Below are 19,578 nucleotides of genomic sequence, written 5' to 3'. Positions count from 1 at the left end.
GGGGTCCATGTAAAAAAAAACATGTAACAGGAACATTATTAAAAAGCAAATGAACAATAAACAGACTAAATATAACATGGGAAAATAATTAAGCACCAGAGGATAAAGAAACAGGCTATAGAAAGAATACAAAGTATATGTTTAAGAAAGCAATAAAAAGCATGACAGAAATGAACGTACTACAGCGTCTACGTATTGTAAAAAAAAAGTACATTTCAAATGTCAACGTCGCTGCGGATGAGGTCGTGAAATGTGGAAGCGTTGGATTCAATGGCTGTGTGTGCTGGTAGATCGTTCCACTCTATGATAGTGCGTGGTATGAATGACTTCGCAAATGCAGATCAACGACATGCGATTCGCTTAACTTTGTGCGGATGGTCGAGCCGTGGAAAGAAGGCTGATGGTGATAGGAAAAAAAATCGTGGTGGAGCGATGTATGGTGATACAGTTTATGGAAAACGGCTAGCCGTGATAGTTTGCGGCGGAAAGACAAGTCTTCTAATTCGGCGCGATTTTTTATGGCAGTGACACTGGTAGTGTGTGAGTAGTCAGAATAAATAAAACGCGCAGCACGGTTCTGCAAGGACTCAATGTTAGCTATGAGATAGGCTTGTTCAGGATCCCAGATGGCTGATGCATATTCAATCTTCGGACGAATGAGCGTGAGGAACGCTAGTTTCTTCAGGTGGGGAGGGGGGGGGGGGGGGAGCCTGTCTGAGGTTGTGCTTTAGAAGGCCGAGTGAGCGGTTGGCGGATGCTAAAGTTATATTAATGTGGTTGTGTCATGTTAAGTCAGATTGCAGATGAACTCCAAGATACTTGTAGGTAGTAGCAAGTTCGGCAGAGTTATTTAGAAAATAGGTTGTGGGAATGCGAGCGCTGCGAGTGAAAGACAAAAGCTTAGTTTTGGAAGTATTAAGTGGCGTAAGCCAAGCTGTGCACAATGGGGTTACTGCATCAAGGTCAGTTTGGAAATATTGTTGGTCAGTGATAGAAGGAATATTTCGGTGTATTACGCAGTAATCGACAAAGAGCCTAATTCGAGAAGACACAGAGTTGGGTAGATCATCAATATATATTAAAAAAAGGAGTGGGCCAAGGACGCTCCCCTGTGGTACCCCAGAAGTGACTTTAGAGTCAGTGGAGTTGTAGGTATTAATGGAGTGAAGTCCTAGCGCTGAGCAAGTCCGCAATCCAAGTAACAACAATAGGGTGAATATTCAACTGAGTTAGCTTGAGTATTAGCCTATGATGAGGAACACGGTCGAAAGCTTTTGAAAACTCGAGAAAAACGGCATCAATTTGACCACCAGCATCAATGGATGAATGCAAATCATGAACGAAACCGGCGAGTCCCTTTCGAAAACCGTGCTGGTATTTGAAAATTATGTTATTGTTTTCCAAGTACTTATACATTTGACTGTGAATGACGTGTTCAAGAAGTTTACAGAAAGTATTCGTTAGTGAGATAGGGCGATAATTAAGCGGAGAAGAACGATCACCGGTTTTGAAGATCGGTATTACTTTGGCAACACGCCAGTCATGAGGTATGAGACCCGATGATAATGATTGAGAGAACAAGGGCAGTTATTATTGAGCAAATGGAGTGCGATGTGCTTTTAAGTATTTTATGATTAACGCCATGTTGGTCAGAACTGGTAGAAATCTTTAGATTATTAAGTGGGCATAATATACCAGTTTGACTGACTAATATTTCGGACATTGATATGTTAGGAAAGTTATTTAAGCTGGGCGCTGACGAGGTGTCTTCATTAGTGAAAACGGAAGAGAACGCGCCGTTAAATAGCTGAACACAGTGGGCTTCAGTTACTGGAATCCCATCATTATCAGTAAGAATTATATCGGGATTGCTATTTGGGTTTATCACTTTCCAGGAACGGCGAGGGTTTGACTTGAGAGACGTTTGGTAAAGCTTATCGCATTCCTTGTATTTTTAGCACGCACTCGAAATATGGTTCTTATCTGCTTGCCTGTAAAGGCGCTTCTTTTTATTACTTAGTCGACGAAACTGTTGGTTGAACCAAAGTGCACATTTATTCTCCGATTGTAACTACTGGGATGAAGTTATTGATAAGGTCAGTGAGGGTATCTTTGAAAAGTGTCCAATTTTCTTCAACAGAGAGAGATAACAAATCATTCAGGAACTCCAGGGAAAAGACATGCAGTTTGTTATTAATAGACACATAGTCACCTTTATTGTAGCATCGGATTTGTTTTGTTCATATGTTCTTTTCATTGAAAGATCAAGAAAGATTGCCAGTTATAATGGCATGGTCACAAAGCCCATCCTGGTGATTTAAGTCGGAGCAGATGTTGGGATCGGTTGACAACACAAGGTCCAAAATGTTAGCAGAACTAGTTGAGGATCGCCTAGGCAAATTAACCAGCTGCGTTAACGAAAAATCAAGACAGGAGTGGAGAAAAGCATGAGCTTCAGTGTTACTGGGAGGGACGGCCAATGAGTTCCAGTTAATGCTTGGAAAGTCAAAGTCGCCGAAGATGATCAACTTAACGTTGGGAAAACGCGTACATATCTCACTCAGAATTCGAGAAAATTCTTGCGAAAATTAAGCCAGTCACTAGGTCAGGGGGACGACAAAAAACACCGATTATAATGTTAGTTGCTCCGCACCGCACTGAGACTAAAACTCACTAGAGAAATGAAGTAACAGTAACTGGAATAACAATAAATTCCTTTCTGATAGCGTGAAGGACGCCGCCTCACCTACGACAGTTCCTATCGCACCTAAAAAAATTAAAGAATGACCCCTGTACTAAAATGCAATCATCATGAACGGTATCATTAAGCCACGTTTCGGTAATAGTTACCAGTGATGCAGAGCATGAATCAATGAGTGATGCCAGAGCAACGCTTTTCGGCAAGACACTTCGAATGTCAGTGTACAGAAAGCACACAGTGTTCACACGTGTAGGTGGACGTTGGCTTGAAGACTGTAGCGAACTGCCGAGCGACTGACTACGTGAACAATGTCCATCCGCACTGCGCCGCATGACGCACACAGCATGATTAGCATCAGTGTCGCATTCATACATGTCATCATTGATAAAAAGCTTGTTGAAACTTCTTTTTTAACCGTTTTACAAAACTGCAGTAGCTTGCGACGTTTGACACGGACGGCCTCTGAATAGTACCGTGAAATGCTGAAATTTTTGCCTTTTAGTTTGAAGCCCATACTTATGACTGCTTCTACATCCTTGTTATAAAATTTGGCAGTTATAGGACGACATTTTTCAGTCGAAAAACGACCCAACCGATGAGCTCTAGCAATGGAAGAAGCAGTGACACCAAGCATCTCGGTACAAAAGACGCTAACGAGACGTTCCGAGGCTTCCCAATTTTCAGACTCATCGGAATCCTCGATACCAAAGATAAGTACGTTTGACGTATACGAGAGCGGTTTTCAAAGTCAATTTTGTCCTGTATTTTACAAATTCCTTGATCTACATTCCTGGCGGCATGAACATTTGACGACGATTCGACCTTTGAGTTCCTGGACTCGCTTGCTTATCGCTTCCATCTCGGTTTTAAGCGTAATATGAATACTTAGAGCTTTGTTAACAGTTTCGAGGATGCTTGCATGACCAGCGTCTATACGCGTAGCTACCTCCGCCAGATAGTCAAGCTTGTCGTCCTGAGCTTTGGTCAAAGGTCCGGGGTTAGCTTCAATATCAATGCCAAGTAGCAAGAGACGCCGAAAGTACCCAAGTAGAGCCCGGAAGCGCTTGAAAAAAAAAGGGGGGGGGGGGGGGGCACGACATCGCTACAAGACAAACGTCATCGTCTCGATAACACTGAGCATCATTGTAACTAACCTGGAAGTGCATGGCGGTTGAGCGTTGTGCCACAAAGACGGTGCCGTGACCCGAAGGGGCGTTGAAGTGAGCGCGCTTATAAGGAGGCGGGAAAGGGCGAGCCTATGCTGTCCCCAGTTGCCAGCCGAAAGCGACCAGCTTGGCCAGACTTGGCGGGAGCTGTGGCGGAGGGCTTGATGGGAGGCTGTAGTTCGCTGATAGCTAGTCCAGAAAGGCAGCCGGTTCTTCGGGAGGTGGCTCGGCGAGCCAGAAAGGGTCAGCAGGCGACAGGCCACCCAGGACAGTGGTCAGCAAAACCTGGAAGTACATGACGGTTGAGCGTTGTTCCACGAAGACGGTGCTGTGACCCGCGATTATACCGATTATCCGATTATACCGGTAAGTGGAGGGGCGGTGGACAGCCTTTGTGGATGATACGCCCGTCCTCCGCCTAATCCGGTTGGCGACGTGCCACCCTGTGCTCATCGACGGCAGCAAGCTCAGGAACATCTCCACAGGCATTAGCCCCATTATTCTGGAGCCTACTGCCTGCTGTCCATTTCTTCATCCTGTACCATTAGACGTCACACATGGCAAACATTTGTGTGAGATACAATACAGGTGCCAATTTCTTTTGCTCTTCGATCGCATAAGTCACTGCTCGAGCGCTCCAGACAAGCGGGATGCCGACTGCAAGTATAGTCTGTAGGGCAGGGGTGACGAAATGAAGGGAAATAAATTCCAGAAGAGGGCAAATAGGGGCTACTTTTACTCGATTCTGAAGGGAAATATTAGCCCATTTGTTCTGTAGCGAACTCAATGCTTAATCCGTCTTTGTCATCTTATATACTATGTGGTGACTCCGGAGCGCCAACATTACAGTTCAAAGCCAATAACAGCAACAAAACATTGCATCTCTTGCAACCACAGCCAGCACCGCTCGAATGCTCTCGACTAGCCTAATCATGCCTGTACTTCGCAGCTCCCCAAATGAACTCAGTGTTTTGGCACTTTTGATTAAGAAACCAGGAGTCAATGTACATTTTCAATTTGCTGCAATGTTAGAAACTACATTCGTTGTCGCAGCTGCTAAATGTAGAAAAAAGATAAGCACGATTTTACATACCTTTTTTCCTCGCAGGCTCCTCAGTGCGTTTCTGGCTAGGCCTCCTGTGCTTCCGCCTCCACACCTCGATTTCGTCTTCCGCTTTTGTGTTTAAGTACCAGCATCACGAATCATATCTCGGTTCTGAAGCCAAATCAAAACACTTCGTAGCAAAGAGAAGCTTACCTGTCATGTGAATTATGTGCGCATTGTAGTAGCCGTCTCGTGCACTCTCTTCGCCGTCCAAGAATACCTCGTACAACTTTGTACGGTTAGAGGTCTTCTGTGTCTCGCGGCGAGAAGTTGCGGACTGTTTCCTGACGGACAACACAGCGCTTATGCTCATTCTCATAGTGAATAAGTGCTAACATAACTTATCGTCGCTGCAACAGCACGAACACACAGAAACACAAAGGCGACTGCACTGCCGTAATGCGCGAGCCGAACAAAGTAGCGTCCATCATGGCAAACGGCTTTTTCGTAGAGAGAGAGACAGAGGAGAAGGAGCAGAGTGAGGAAGAAGAAGGAGAGGAGAAGTGGCAGCTTTGCGGCCACGGACGAAGGCAAGTTCATCGTCCCACCTTGCGGTATTGGACATCGTAGGGAGTCGGGCGGCGGCACAGCATGTATGCCCCCTATAGCCCGTAGTATTCCATTAAGGCACGAATGTGGGGAAATGTGATTACTTGAACCATTATGTGGAGCACTACAGAGTCGCTGAGGGAAAACGCCAAGTTTCCGGATACATCATATCGCATACGAACCCTATTTCCTAGACCTAAATTGTATTCATCCTTGCAGTCATAATGCAGTAAACAAATAAGCAATATTTTAGGCAGTTGATTATATTTATGCATGCAACCAAAGAAATGCAAATTGACGTTTGTCGGTGATATATGTGAACTGCCTTAAAAACATGAAACGTGCGCAATAAGTCATGTATTAATAAACTAATTTCTGCAATCAATTCTCTTGGCTTAATCGATGTATTTAAAAATAGGAGTTTTCATTTTATGAAGGTTTAACGTCCCAAAGCGACTCAGGCTATTTGAGACGCCGTAGTGGAGGAATCCGGTAATTTGGACCACTTGGGGTTCTTTAACGTGCACTGACATCGCACAGCACACGGGCGCCTAGCTTCTCGCCTCCATCGAAAAGCGGCCGCCGAGGCCGGGATTCGATCCCGCGTCCTTGGGCACAGTAGTCGAGAATAGAAGTTTTCAAACTTTAGTGCATATTTTTACGCCCACATGTGAGGAAAGTCTTCCCCTTTACAAGCGAGGTGTAGTTTTTTTCAGGTAGCGCCATGTCTAGATTCACCACAGATAAAAGCATTCCGTACTAGTGCTTTAACTTTCTTCTGTTTAGCAATGGTCTTCAACACCAAACAAAGTTTTTTCAGACCAGTTTTACTATTTGGGCGAGTTCGAATCTGTCATCAGAACTTGTAAAATCTGTCACTGGTATTGCGGTGGGTGGAGTCACTAAACATTCGAGATGGCAGGTGCACATCCCAGAATTAAATGAAATTCAGCCACGCTTTTCCAACTCTTGTACGCAAACCATGGGCAGGCGTTAAAGCGCCTGTGCATGGTGCTGGCGCACATGCGTCTTGAGAATCGTCCTCACCTTTCCTGATGTACGCATTCATCTGATCGCTGCCGACACCTAGCCATTCACCATTGTAAATGGGGTCTCGATTCCTGTGTACTTTTAAGGACTGCAGGTCATAGAGCACCACAGCTTGCATAGATTTTAAGCTCTTTCTGGTGTGATAATTATTCCTCGCTTGTCCGACGAGCGAGAAAAGGTTCTTTCCTCTGATATTTCCAGGAGGAAACGATAATCTGCCATCTGCTTTATCCCGCCTCTTCAACATAACCAAAAGCCTCTGCATCCCTGCGCACAGGAGTCGAATACCCTAGCCACTGCAGCATGGGAAAGGAAATTGAATGGAAGGTTCAGAGAGATGGAGTAATCTATTTAGGTGCCGTTGCTATCCATATACTTTACTAAAAGTACTAATAAATGCCTTGCAGCAGTTGACAACTAGCAAAGGGTTGCCTGTGCTTCATAGATCTAAATGTGATAACCTTGTCTTGGTTCATTGATTAGTTCTAAGAGACCATGACAGTGAAATAACAAATTTGTACTTAGCATATCTTTCATTACAATTTTCCACCTTTTCATTCCTTCGAATGCTTTCTTTACTTCGTTTTTAGTTACCGGCAGAAAGTCTGATTTCTCTTCATTACTGCTAGTACCATTATTGTCTTGATTGCATAGCCTACTATGTTGACCAGAGCGGCACTCCTTGGCAAGTTTCACCACCCTATCGATGTATGGAAATGACAATGCTTACCTTGCCTTTCAGCTCATCGTTCCGATTTTTATCTATACCTAGGTCATGTATTATTCGTTGTTTATTTAAAATTTGGTAGATTTTTTTTGGCATTTATATACGTTTTGAAGTCAGTGTTGTTTTTTGGCTAGTTGTGTAGTGCAAACTAACATGCAGTGATTATCGGTGATAAAATTTCTCAAACCAAAAAAGATTAGAGAAGCAAAAAGGCACAGAATTCATTGACCTTGCAGCATATGCTATTTACAGTTGATTGTAATTACTACTAGCATACCTAAACTGACTCTTATCAAGCATTCCAGCACGCTTTTTTGTGTTGACAGCATGCAATTTCGAGAATTCTTGCTCAACATTAGCGCTTGACATAGGAAAATCAATAATGTCCAAAGAAGCTTGGGCTAATATTGGCCAGCCACATGCATGCAGTTTACAAAACAAAGAAGGCTAGGAAACAGCACTCACACTGTACTAGTGGTAACTGTGGAACTCTGACTCAAGCTCCTTCATTTGGCAGTTCTCTTAGGAGGGCTTTTGCTGCTACTTCCATGAGGAATACTGGAGTGTTGTCTGCGAACAAGTCATTTCGGTTGGAAGAATTCTTTGCGAGGGAAGTGGTCCATGCCTACAGCAGTGACGCTGTTAGCGTGTGCGGCTTGGCAGCCGGAGCAGCAGAGCCTTGAGCTCCCTCCTCCCCGACTTTTTTTCCAACGTATCAAAAACCATCTTTTTCAGTTTTATACAATGCTGCAGCATTTTTACCATCAGATGTTTATTAGCCTTTTTCGCTTAAAACAGGACAGTATGTGGTCTAACTCATGCCTGCGTCCAGGCTATTGCCTTGATTTAGAACATGCTCAATCTTTCCACTATTATGCTTCTTTCAATCAGTTACTGTATGCTTTATTGATTACCGCCAATAACTCTGCCAACTGCATACTGTTGGTTGGATTAGAGGCTTTCATGCTTTACAGTTATTAATCAGTTTTTAAGTATCCTATTGCTTGCTTCTACATTCACTGAGTAACAATATTTGTAACCTTTATTTTGTTGATGGGCATCTTAATCACTAGTTCATTCTATTCTTTCTCTGAATGTAGACTAAGTTGAGACCTTAACCATTCTGTGGTATATGGATCGCTCCTTTGAGATGACCTCTGCATCATAACACATGGTTGTGAGCACATTATGAAGTCCGTTATTTTTAGGCACCCCATTCCAGCTTTTGCATATACACTTCTGGTTTTGCTCAAGGTTGTAATCATGATTCTTAAATTGTTCGAAACTGCCAACTGTTGCCAATCAAACAGCTGTGCATAAAGAGCAATGTTTATGTCTGCCCCCTCCTTTTGTATGTCAGTCATTTCAGGCATTGTTTTCTTCACATGGAACAGTGTCTGGGCATTTTGGATTAGTATCTCTTTTAGATCAAGCCACACAGATGATATGTCACAAGTTGTACGGAAAGTGCGCACTACATGTCCCGAGTGTCATCTCGTACTCTTCAGTCGGCAGAAGCCTAATATATCAGCAAAGTTAACACAAGGTTCATGTATTTTCAAGGCGCATACAAACCTGCCCAGTCAGTATTTGAGCACCCTGAACATGGTTGATGTTTCATATCCATTTGTGGGAGTACGAAATGTGTTGCAGAAAGATTGGGTGGCTCAACTTAATGCTGTTATTTCAGCACATGCCTGCTACATGAACCGTTTACTAGGTAATATGTTCACGTAACATGCAACAGAACACAGGTGTCAATAAAGCGAGCCACAGCATGCAAGGCCACATGCACACAACAAAAATAAGACACGGAGGCAAGAAAGTGCTGTCTCGATGAACCGTTTACTAGGTAATATGTTCATGTAACATGCAACAGAATACAGGTGTCAATAAAGCGAGCCACAGCATGCAAGGCCACATGCACACAACAAAAATAAGACACGGAGGCAAGAAAGTGCTGTCTTCAATTCCGTGTTTATTGAAACTGTAAGTACAATGGGTTCCCCAAATTGCCGCTTGCGGTGCTCCTTGTGGTGCGGTGCGAGCACCACTACTGTAGCATGTAGCTCATCAAGGCACAGCACTACAGTAGGCCCCCTATCCGCCACCTGGGGACCGCGCTCTCTAGCAGGCAGGTTCTTCCGAGAGGGCCACTGCAATGGTCTGGCTTCCCAGCCGTTCAAAGGGTGGCAAGGTAGGGACACAAAGCCCACAATCACTTAATAATGAGAATGCAGGCCAAGAATGCACTTGACACAGCCCAGGCATAAGTAGAAAGTATAAGAACTGGCAAGGGCAATGCAAGCGAAATCAGAAAAAGGATATGCACTGCAGGCTCCAATGCCCCTGTAAACTTCATAGATTCCTTTTGCACAAGTCTGTTGTGGCTGTAGGAAGAAGAAAAAAAATGCATGGGCCTGCTCGGGCACCTCCGCTGCCTCACGCGGACAGATGAAAGTAAAAAAAGAAAAAGAAGACGGAGAGAAAGACGCGCGCCGCGACAGCCGTCCAGCCGTCGTTCGGCGGGTGCAATGATGGCCTACAACAAATAAAAATGCGATGGCTGGCTAGCCCCCGTCACATGCGGCGTTGACCTACCGACCCAGCCCCATACGGCCAGGAAGAGCCGGAAGAGCCACCCCTCACTACCTTATTTGCACAAGTCTGAAGTCAGCTAAAAAGAAACAGAATAAAAACAGAAAACCACAAGCACAAACAGACAAAGGAATGAAAAACACACAGAACAGTTTCAGGAGCCACTCATGGAGTGCTAGCTTTATTCATACACTCTTCCAGGTCGGCGAACAACCTGCGCATAATGCCTGGGTGCTTGTTTTTTGGAATGAGCTTGAGCATTCTGCCTGCCTTCAAAAGCATTAGCTCAATCGAGCTTAAATTGCTTATAACCCCATGTGTGCACTTTTGTGTTGGCTCTTCAGCCATTTTCTTCTGCTGGCGTAGGCTCTGCAGCGCGCCGTTTCCTCCGGATGACTCTTGGTCGTTGCGCGCTGCCATCTTCAGGCAGCCTCGTGCCATTTGGAGATGTGTGGGCACTGGGGGTGGGTTGCCAGAAGGTCCAGCTGGTGCTTGCACCAGGTCCTGTTGGAATTTTTACTGCTATAGGGCGATTTTGGAGCAAAGTATGATTACATGGGCGTAATTGTGAGTAAAAGTTGTTTGATTCGCCCGTGCAAACAGTTACAGCACAATCCAAATTCTCTGATGGCATGTTTTTAGTATTTAGAATAACCACTTGGTAGTAATGATTCAGTGATTTTTCTTTCTGGTTCACCCACTTAAAGTTGTAGGAATTATGTGTTGCTACCGCAGAGCTTTACTTGCACTGAATCAAGCGTTTGTAAATGGTGAAGAAAATTCACTCACATTTTGCGAAGCTGGCAACGGGAACCTTTGTGTCCCATTTGGAACGAGGTCACCAGAAGTCTCCTCCTCATCTTGGCTCATGTTGGGCCCAAAACTCTTTTCTTCTGCCTGCTCATTACTTTGGCTCCATGTCTGGCACTAAAGGAGGATATCTGCAGGAGATTTCACATAACATACAACCACGACAACAATGCAGAGAGCACTGTACAGATATATTGTAATTCGAAGGAAGGAAGCAACAGAATTACCTTCTGCAGTCTGGTGCGCCTGCTCAACTGAGGCAGCTTCCAAATCGGAAGCGTCCTGCTGTATGGTTTTTTCATACAAGTCTCTCCTGAAGAAAGTACGAGCGTGGTCATGTCAGAATAATTTCATTTCAACAAAGAGCATACTTGCAAAAGAGGTGCAGCATAGCCATGATAAGAGTATGGTATGTTGAAAACCATTAACGTCTCGCTGATGCACTGAGAATCTGCATGTATGCCACCGATACACTTTAACCTTATATACATGTGCATATTGTCCCAGCTAAATTGAGGCAATGACTAAAAAAGGCACCGTAAACCAGTTGCATACAGCTGCCTGCAGTATTGCATGCAAGGGAAATTTTAGTTTTTCACATAACTTCCTGAGTTAATTTTAAATAATTGCTAATAAGTACATGACTGCACAATATAATTTGCAAAGCCTGAGTGCACCGCCAGGATTTCCCTTGCATTATGTGCTGTAAGGAAAAAAAAAACCGTCACGTCACTCATTTTTTCAGCTAATATAGAAAACCTGCCCAAAATACAAAAAAGCACCTCCATGTGAGTAGCTCATGCACATGTTACAACCGCGCTGCCTTCTCTGAGGGAACGAAATCGGCTGCAGCAGTAGCTATGCACAGCACCGTTGCAGCGGTAGGCCGATGCGACAAGTTTGGGATGGTTCCTTCGCCCGCGTCAATGAATTGGCCCGTGAAGATGCAAGCTGCAATTTACAAGCGCGGCGAGGTTACTACAACCATAGCTTACAAAACGGCGCGCCGCCGTTACCGCTCCAAAGAATATGGTGACGCGGGAATAGTTTAAGTAACGGGATTTTAGTTTCGTATTTAAATAAATTAAAATTGGTTCACAGGAAGGGAAAGGCGCAGTAACTGTCACACTTGCTCTGTGGACACCCGAACCGCGCCGTAGGGGAAGGGAGGAAGGTGGGAATGAAAGTGGAAAGAGAGAAAGAGGAGCCGTAGTGGAGGGCTACGGAGTAATTTCGACCACCTGGGGATCTTTCGCAGGCTTTCTTTTTTTATCGTAAGTAGAGATTGGGGGGTTTCTAGAGGTACACTGTGACCTTGCAAATCGAATCTATTGCCTCAAAATCAGCGTATAGATATGTGCAATCATTGCATTTGCTTCTTAATTGGAAAACACAAAAATCTCCAGCTGACAGATGTATGCACACGCGAATGTGAAATATGCCACTAAATTTCGACTTACGTACCTCCGACTCGAGGCGTGACCACGCAGGAACGACATCATGTGAAAATACGGCCAACAACTGATGACCGTTCCGCCAGCTGTGCCACTCTTGGGCTTTTGATTCAGGTCTTTAAAAAACGTATCGCGGAGGTAAGCCCATTTTTTTGCAGAGTTCCCCTGAAAAGAAGTTAACAGAAAAGTATGACAATTAAATCCGACATCCACGCTTTCAAGTAACGAGACAAAGTTACAGTCAACCGCAAATGGAACAAATCAAATGGCACAAACTCATGATCCTGTTTTGTTTGTTTAATTTCTCCACCGTGCCAACACAATGCCCGCGAAATTCAAAGACGCATCAGTGAGCGCGCGATGTCATATCGCACGCAATATATTGGTTTTTCAGAACTTCCGTATTGACGCGTCTAGGACAGGCTATCACTGTAAGCTGGGAAGCATGAGTGTTTAATGATGGTGTGCTCACAGCGAAGCAACAGCGAGGACGTACAGAGCGCCATAAATTCTGAGCTCATTGCGTACGTGTTGATGCCTAACTCACAAGAATGTGCGATTTCCTCTTGATTAATTGGTGCAGATGTGAGCCACGTGCAGAAACAGACGGCATGCAATTGATATTACGCCAGTACAGGTGCAAGTATATAAAGCACGCCGGACACTTTTTAATTGTATACAAAACGGACAGCTGCGTACACTGACATATGCTGATTGGTCACAGTTGTGAATGAATTCTCTATTAAACTTAGGACAGAAGGATGCCGTCAGAAATTGCACTTACCGTTGATGCCCAGTTCCTCTCCAATGGCTGCCCACACAAGGAACCTCCCCGACTTGTTTTTATAGTTTGATGATGTTAAATCATACAGAATGGGCTTCAATTGAACTATTTCAATTAATTTCTGAATGGCCTCATCGGTCCATATCTGAGAGCCGGTTCCTGAAGATGCCTGTGAGAAACTTGCGGGAGCTGCCATCTCAACACCACAAGCTAGGATACTCAATAAAGTCGCTTGTGCGAAGCTCGAAGAAAGTGAAATCAATACAGAAGGATGGGTGCGAGCATAATCCTCTCCCTCGCGCACACCACGTGCTGCCTTGTGCACGAGCGAAGCACTACACACGAGCCAAAAAATATCTTCCGCGGATTGTTCGCAAAACTTTCATCTTCGCAGGGGGGCGCTGCAAGCGCTAGTGAAAAGCGCACTCTTCGGCGGCGTCCCGATAATTGACCGGGCAGGCCGGTTCCCCCTCCCATTGAACAGCTGCGCGAGTGGCTCTTGAAAGGGGTCAGTTCTGCGCGTGCTGGGCTGCTGCAGATCTGTTTGTGCAGTCGCGTGCTTTCTCCTTGATGCTTGAACGTTTACGCATGCGCATTCTTCAGAGAAGTAGGAAAATTTTTCAGCCCGAACGCGAAAAAAAAACTTTTGGATCCTGTACCCCCGGTGAGGCAAATTGACGAAAACGCCATTATAGTCGCGCGCACGTAGCGTCCTGTCGCAGACAGATCGCGCGCGCGACACCATGCACCAGCTGCCGGGGTGGGGCGCCCGGCAGCATACGTCCAAGGTAGCACACACGGAGCGTTCAGGTCACGCACGCACTACCTGGCCAAGAGCAAGCGAGGCTTCAAGCCCGCCCGCTCGATGAACGCACAGAGGCTCACCATTGCCCTGTCACAGGTGCAGTTCATCCCCCGAGTTGCTTAGCAAGGCAATACCAAGAACAAAAAGGTGGCGAAGAAAGTTGTCAAGCGGATCAAGGACTGACATAATATATATATATATATATATATATATATATATATATATAGTGCTCAATTATGCGTGCCTTATGATTCCTTCTATTTATTTTTCTGCCACGCCTCGTTTGAAGTAGGGGACGGTGTGAACGCTCAATTTAAAGGCTGCTCAGAACAATCTAGATAACTTCGCAAACTGCTATTAGCCCAACCTGGAACATTGTAGAAACATATGATCCGAATCTTCGAGACAGATCTCGGCGCATCGTTAGCGACAAAGAAAAGGATAACACGTCGTATCGCGACAACGAGCATGAATAAACACTGGATACAGAATTGATAAGCGCGCCAGAATAACAATGATAAGGCCGCAGGCCAGCGGCTGTCGAACAGGAACAAATAAAGATTTCAACAGTTCGCGGCAAAATGCTGTATGAATGCTTATGGTCTAGCTATATTATATACATAATATATATATGTATATAATATATATATATATATATATATATATATACATATATATATATATATATGTATATATATATATATATATATATATATATATATATATATATATATATATATACATATATATATATATATATATATATATATATATATATATATATATATATATATATATATATATATATATATATATATATATGTATATATATATATATATATATATATATATATATATATATTATATACATATATATATTAGTTGCATGCAAGCTAGACCATAAGCATTCATGCAGCATTTTGCCGCGAACTTTTGAAATCTTTATTTGTTCCTGTTCGACAGCCGCTGGCCTGCGGCCTTATCATTGTTATTATATATATATATATATATATATATATATATATATATTAGTTGCATGCAAGCTAGACCATAAGCATTCATACAGCATTTTGCCGCGAACTGTTGAAATCTTTATTTGTTCCTGTTCGACAGCCGCTGGCCTGCGGCCTTATCATTGTTATTCTGGCGCGCTTATCAATTCTGTATCCAGTGTTTATTCATGTTCGTTGTCGTGATACGACGTGTTATCCGTTTCTTTGTTGCTAACGATGCGCCGAGATCTGTCTCGAAGATTCCGATCATATGTTTCTACAATATTCAAGGTTGGGCTAATAGCAGTTTGCGAAGTTATCTAGACTGTTCTGAGCAGCCTTTAAATTGAGCGTTGACACCGTCCCCTACTTCAAACGAGGCGTGGCAGAAAAATAAATAGAAGGAATCATAAGGCACGCATAATTGAGCACTGGAGCTAGTGTTCCTGTATATGCTCCCTAGGGAGCAGAGTTGCGCGACTGACATCCCTGCGCCGCTCTTGGCGATGACGTCAAACGTTCCATTCGGAGGAGGAGTCAACTTGAGAAGCGCCGCAGGAGGAGCCAACTTTACAGGCGAAACATTTTTCTCGCCGCTTGCAGTGCCGTCGGCTGTCGTCGCATCTGTTTCTACAGTGTGTTCCCACCTTTTTTGTGCGCTCTAATGGCATGGCTGTGCAGTGCAGAACGTTCTCTTCAAATATGACGGGGTGCAGTGCGCCGAACTGCACAAACGGCACCGAAAGCGGCAAAGTGTTTTATTCAGTGCCCTGCGGAAGGTTAGTCCTACGTCAGCGACTACAGTGGCTTTTAAGTATGGGCCGCGTGAAACAGCCCCGAAAGGAGCTCGAATATGCAAGGTAAGTTGTTTTTATTTCATCTTAATGCATTCTTTGCGCTTATGGCTTTGTTTATTAACGTTTGGGCGATCCCTAGACACGTTAATTTGCTTGCGCATCTGCCGACTTCATCGCTCGAATTCCTCGCGATGCACTTGAGAACTGCTCTTTTTCTCAGTGTAAGACACCAGCTATTGCAGTATAATATGTTGGCGGTATATACTGCTACATCTCCTGCTTTTACTGACTGTCACCTCATCGTTTCGTGAACCACATTATTACTTCCCGTGCAATATTTGACTGGCCTTCCATATATTTCCCCCGAACTTTCCACTAATGTAAGTCTGATTCACTCTAGCATCGCCGTTTAGTGAAGAGGGTCACGAACGACAGTGAAGTGTAGAATTTAATGCGAAGCTTAAAGTATAACTAAACAACGCGATTCATAACTTGCACGAAAACTATCTGTTGTGCTGGCTTTTTCTCTGGCTGGCTGTGGTTATAACAGGTATAAACTGCATCCTTTTCCGTAATTTTAATGTCTCGATTTTTTTACTTGCGGTTCAGTTGCGTGTCGTTGTTGCCGTTCATTCGCCAATGTGTACTACAGTTAATGTCGCCGCGAAGCTGCGGTTAAAATTCTGATCGTAACTTCACCAGCTGGAACGCTGGAAAATCGCGCGGAATGTGGTAATGCATGATTAGTGCTATTTTTTGCACACTTCCATTGCGGGGGTCATAAAATATCGTCATGAATTCATGATTGCACTGTCGCGTCTCTCATAACCTGAATTCCTTTGGGACTTAAATCCCACAAACGAACAATGATTGCACTGTGCATCACCTGTTGCACATGGACCTTTTTTAAATACAAATCCAGTCAACAATGTTCGTACATGTTTTCTTCTGCACATAATCCTATGCAGGATCATTTCACAGCAGACCAGTTTGAGTGGTCCTACTTCAAGGGAAGGAAACTACTCAAGCCAGATGTGCCTACCATCTTTTCTGGTGAGTGAACCACTTGGAATTTCCAAACTTGCATTGCTCTTAACTCTCCGTTCATTGAAATACCAACAGTGTACTCTTGCTCATGCAGACATGCCTTTGCAGGCACTGGAAAACAGCATGGCTGATGAGCTGTCCCCACCGACGTTAGGTTAATACATTCAGCTCGATCACGCAATAGCTGTGTCGTGCATGAAAATTTTGAGGTGCACATTTTTCATTCTGCCTTTTTCACCTGAACAGCCGTATCAGTGTGCTGCGCCTGTGACTGCCCAGAACATGTATTTAGTATCAGCATATGAGATCTTTTAGTGTCCAGTGAACGATATGAATACTGAACATTAGGCTTTTCTTTGTATAATAATAATTCTGTAGGCTTGGAACTAACTGTTCATCCATTGCATTGTCAACAATGTAATCTTTTTCATGCACACATGCCTTTGCAGGCACTGGAAAACAGCATGGCTGATGAGCCGTCCCCACCGACGTTAGGTTAATACATTCAGCTCGATCACACAATAGCTGTGTCGTGCATGAAGATTGTGAGGTGCACATTTTTCATTCTGCCTTTTTCACCTGAACAGCCGTATCAGTGTGCTGCGCCTGTGACTGCCCAGAACATACATTCAGTATCAGCATATGAGATCTTTTAGTGTCCAGTGCACGATATGAATACTGAACATTAGGATTTTCTTTGTATAATACTAATTCTGTAGGCTTGCAACTAACTCTTCATTCATTGCAATGTCAACAATGTACTCTTTTTCATGCAGAAATGCCTTTGCAGGCACTGGAAAACAGCATGGCTGATGAGCCATCCCTACTGACGTTAGGTTAATACATTCAGCTCGATCACGCTGTAGCTTTGTCGTGCATGAAAATTGTGAGGTGGACAGTTTTCATTCTGCCTTTTTCACTTGAACAGCCGTATCAGTGTGCTGCGCCTGTGACTGCCCAGAACATGCATTCAGTATCAGCATATGAGATCTTTTAGTGTCCAGTGCACGATATGAATACTGAACATTAGGATTTTCTTTGTATAATACTAATTCTGTAGGTTTGGAACTAACTCTTCATTCATTGCAATGTCAACAATGTACTCTTTTTCATGCAGACATGCCTTTGCAGGCACTGGAAAACAGCATGGCTGATGAGCCATCCCTACTGACGTTAGGTTAATACATTCAGCTCGATCACGCTGTAGCTTTGTCGTGCATGAAAATTGTGAGGTACACATTTTTCATTCTGCCTTTTTCACTTGAACAGCCGTATCAGTGTGCTGCGCCTGTGACTGCCCAGAACATGCATTCAGTATCAGCATATGAGATCTTTTAGTGTCCAGTGCACGATATGAATACTGAGCATTAGGATTTTCTTTGTATAATACTAATTCTGTAGGCTTAGAACCAACTCTTCATTCATTGCAATGTCAACAATGTACTCTTTTTCATGCAGACATGCCTTTGCAGGCACTGGAAAACAGCATGGCTGATGAGCCATCCCTACTGACGTTAGGTTAATACATTCAGCTCGATCACGCTGTAGCTTTGTCGTGCATGAAAATTGTGAGGTGGACAGTTTTCATTCTGCCTTTTTCACTTGAACAGCCGTATTTGTATGCTGCGCCTGTGACTGCCCAGAACATGCATTCAGTATCAGCATTTGAGATCTTTTAGTGTCCAGTGCACAATATGAATACTGAACATTAGGATTTTCTTTGTATAATCCTAATTCTGTAGGCTTGGAACTAACTCTTCATTCATTGCAATGTCAACAATGTATTCTTTTTCATGCAGACATGCCTTTGCAGGCACTGGAAAACAGCATGGCTGATGAGCCATCCCTACTGACGTTAGGTTAATACATTCAGCTCGATCACGCCGTAGCTTTGTCGTGCATGAAAATTGTGATGTGGACAGTTTTCATTCTGCCTTTTTCACTTGAACAGCCGTATCAGTGTGCTGCGCCTGTGACTGCCCAGAACATGCATTCAGTATCAGCATATGAGATCTTTTAGCGTCAAGTGCACGATATGAATACTGAACATTAGGATTTTCTTTGAATAATACTAATTCTTCAGTCTTGGACCTAACTCTTCATTCATTGCAATGTCGACAATGTACTCTTGTTCATGCAGACACGCCTTTGCAGGCACTAGAAGACAGCATGGCTGTTGAGCCAGCCCCACCGACGTTAGGTTGGGTAGCTGACCCTTATTGTGCCACAGATTCTCCTTCTGTCACATAAACTATTGCACTTCTCGCACTGTGGTTAAGCATGAAATGTGTCTTCAGGCAACACATTTTTATCTGTGTGCAGGAACCTTGAAAGAAGACCGGGTGCTAGAGCTTGAGCGACCGCTCAACCTGGACCTCCTCAAACAGCTCTCAGCTGAAGACACTTAACCATGTTGAATGTCATTCCTGGTTTCTCCTTTTCTTTTATAACAGTGCAGCGCCTATGATTTACTCCAGTATTGTACTAAAATGATATTTGTATGGCTGACATTGTGTCTACTTCCCCCTGACGCTGCAACCACCATTTGGCAACTTAGTCTGAAACTGAAAATGGATGCTCTATAATATTAATCAGCCACACACAAGCTCCAATGTGGTGACTCATGCTTACCTTTCAGAAATAACCTTTGTCTTTCTACACCATGCATTATCCCAAATAAAAAAAGTCTATGGAAAGCTAGTGTCTACTTTTTTATGGTGTTATGGCCTTTAATGACTACCAGTGTTTCTGTACAGGACATGCATGTCCCTCTGAGTGTTCAGCATTACAGTGAAGTGTACAGTGATTGTCAAGTACAATCTCTTTAGCCTCTCTACTTATTTTGCGGTAATGGTGTTACGTAATGTACCTGTTACAGGAGCACTAGTCGGCTGTATGCAATAAAGTTCTAAATACCAGCTGTTTGTAAAGTGTTTTTCTAATCCCTATCTCCTGCACAGAAGTAGGTTGTCAGTCTATGTCTGCATGCTAAC

At 43.8% G+C, this 19,578-nt stretch overlaps 1 long non-coding RNA gene across 1 annotated transcript; it reads left to right on the top strand.

Moving 5' to 3' along the window:
• Positions 1–15,309: 15,309 nt before the first annotated feature.
• LOC146180787 (uncharacterized) lies at positions 15,310–19,330 on the top strand. Its single transcript, XR_014700398.1, has 3 exons — positions 15,310–15,601; positions 16,507–16,591; positions 18,908–19,330. It is a non-coding gene; the product is annotated as an uncharacterized LOC146180787 (long non-coding RNA).
• The last annotated feature ends 248 nt before the right edge of the window (positions 19,331–19,578 follow it).

This window comes from Amblyomma maculatum, chromosome 8, assembly GCF_055883805.1.
Source record: "Amblyomma maculatum isolate TAMU_Amacu chromosome 8, ASM5588380v1, whole genome shotgun sequence".
Taxonomy (NCBI): Eukaryota; Metazoa; Arthropoda; class Arachnida; order Ixodida; family Ixodidae; genus Amblyomma; species Amblyomma maculatum.
The sequence above is the reverse complement of the archived record's forward strand: the minus strand, read 5'-3'. Positions and strand labels throughout refer to the sequence as shown.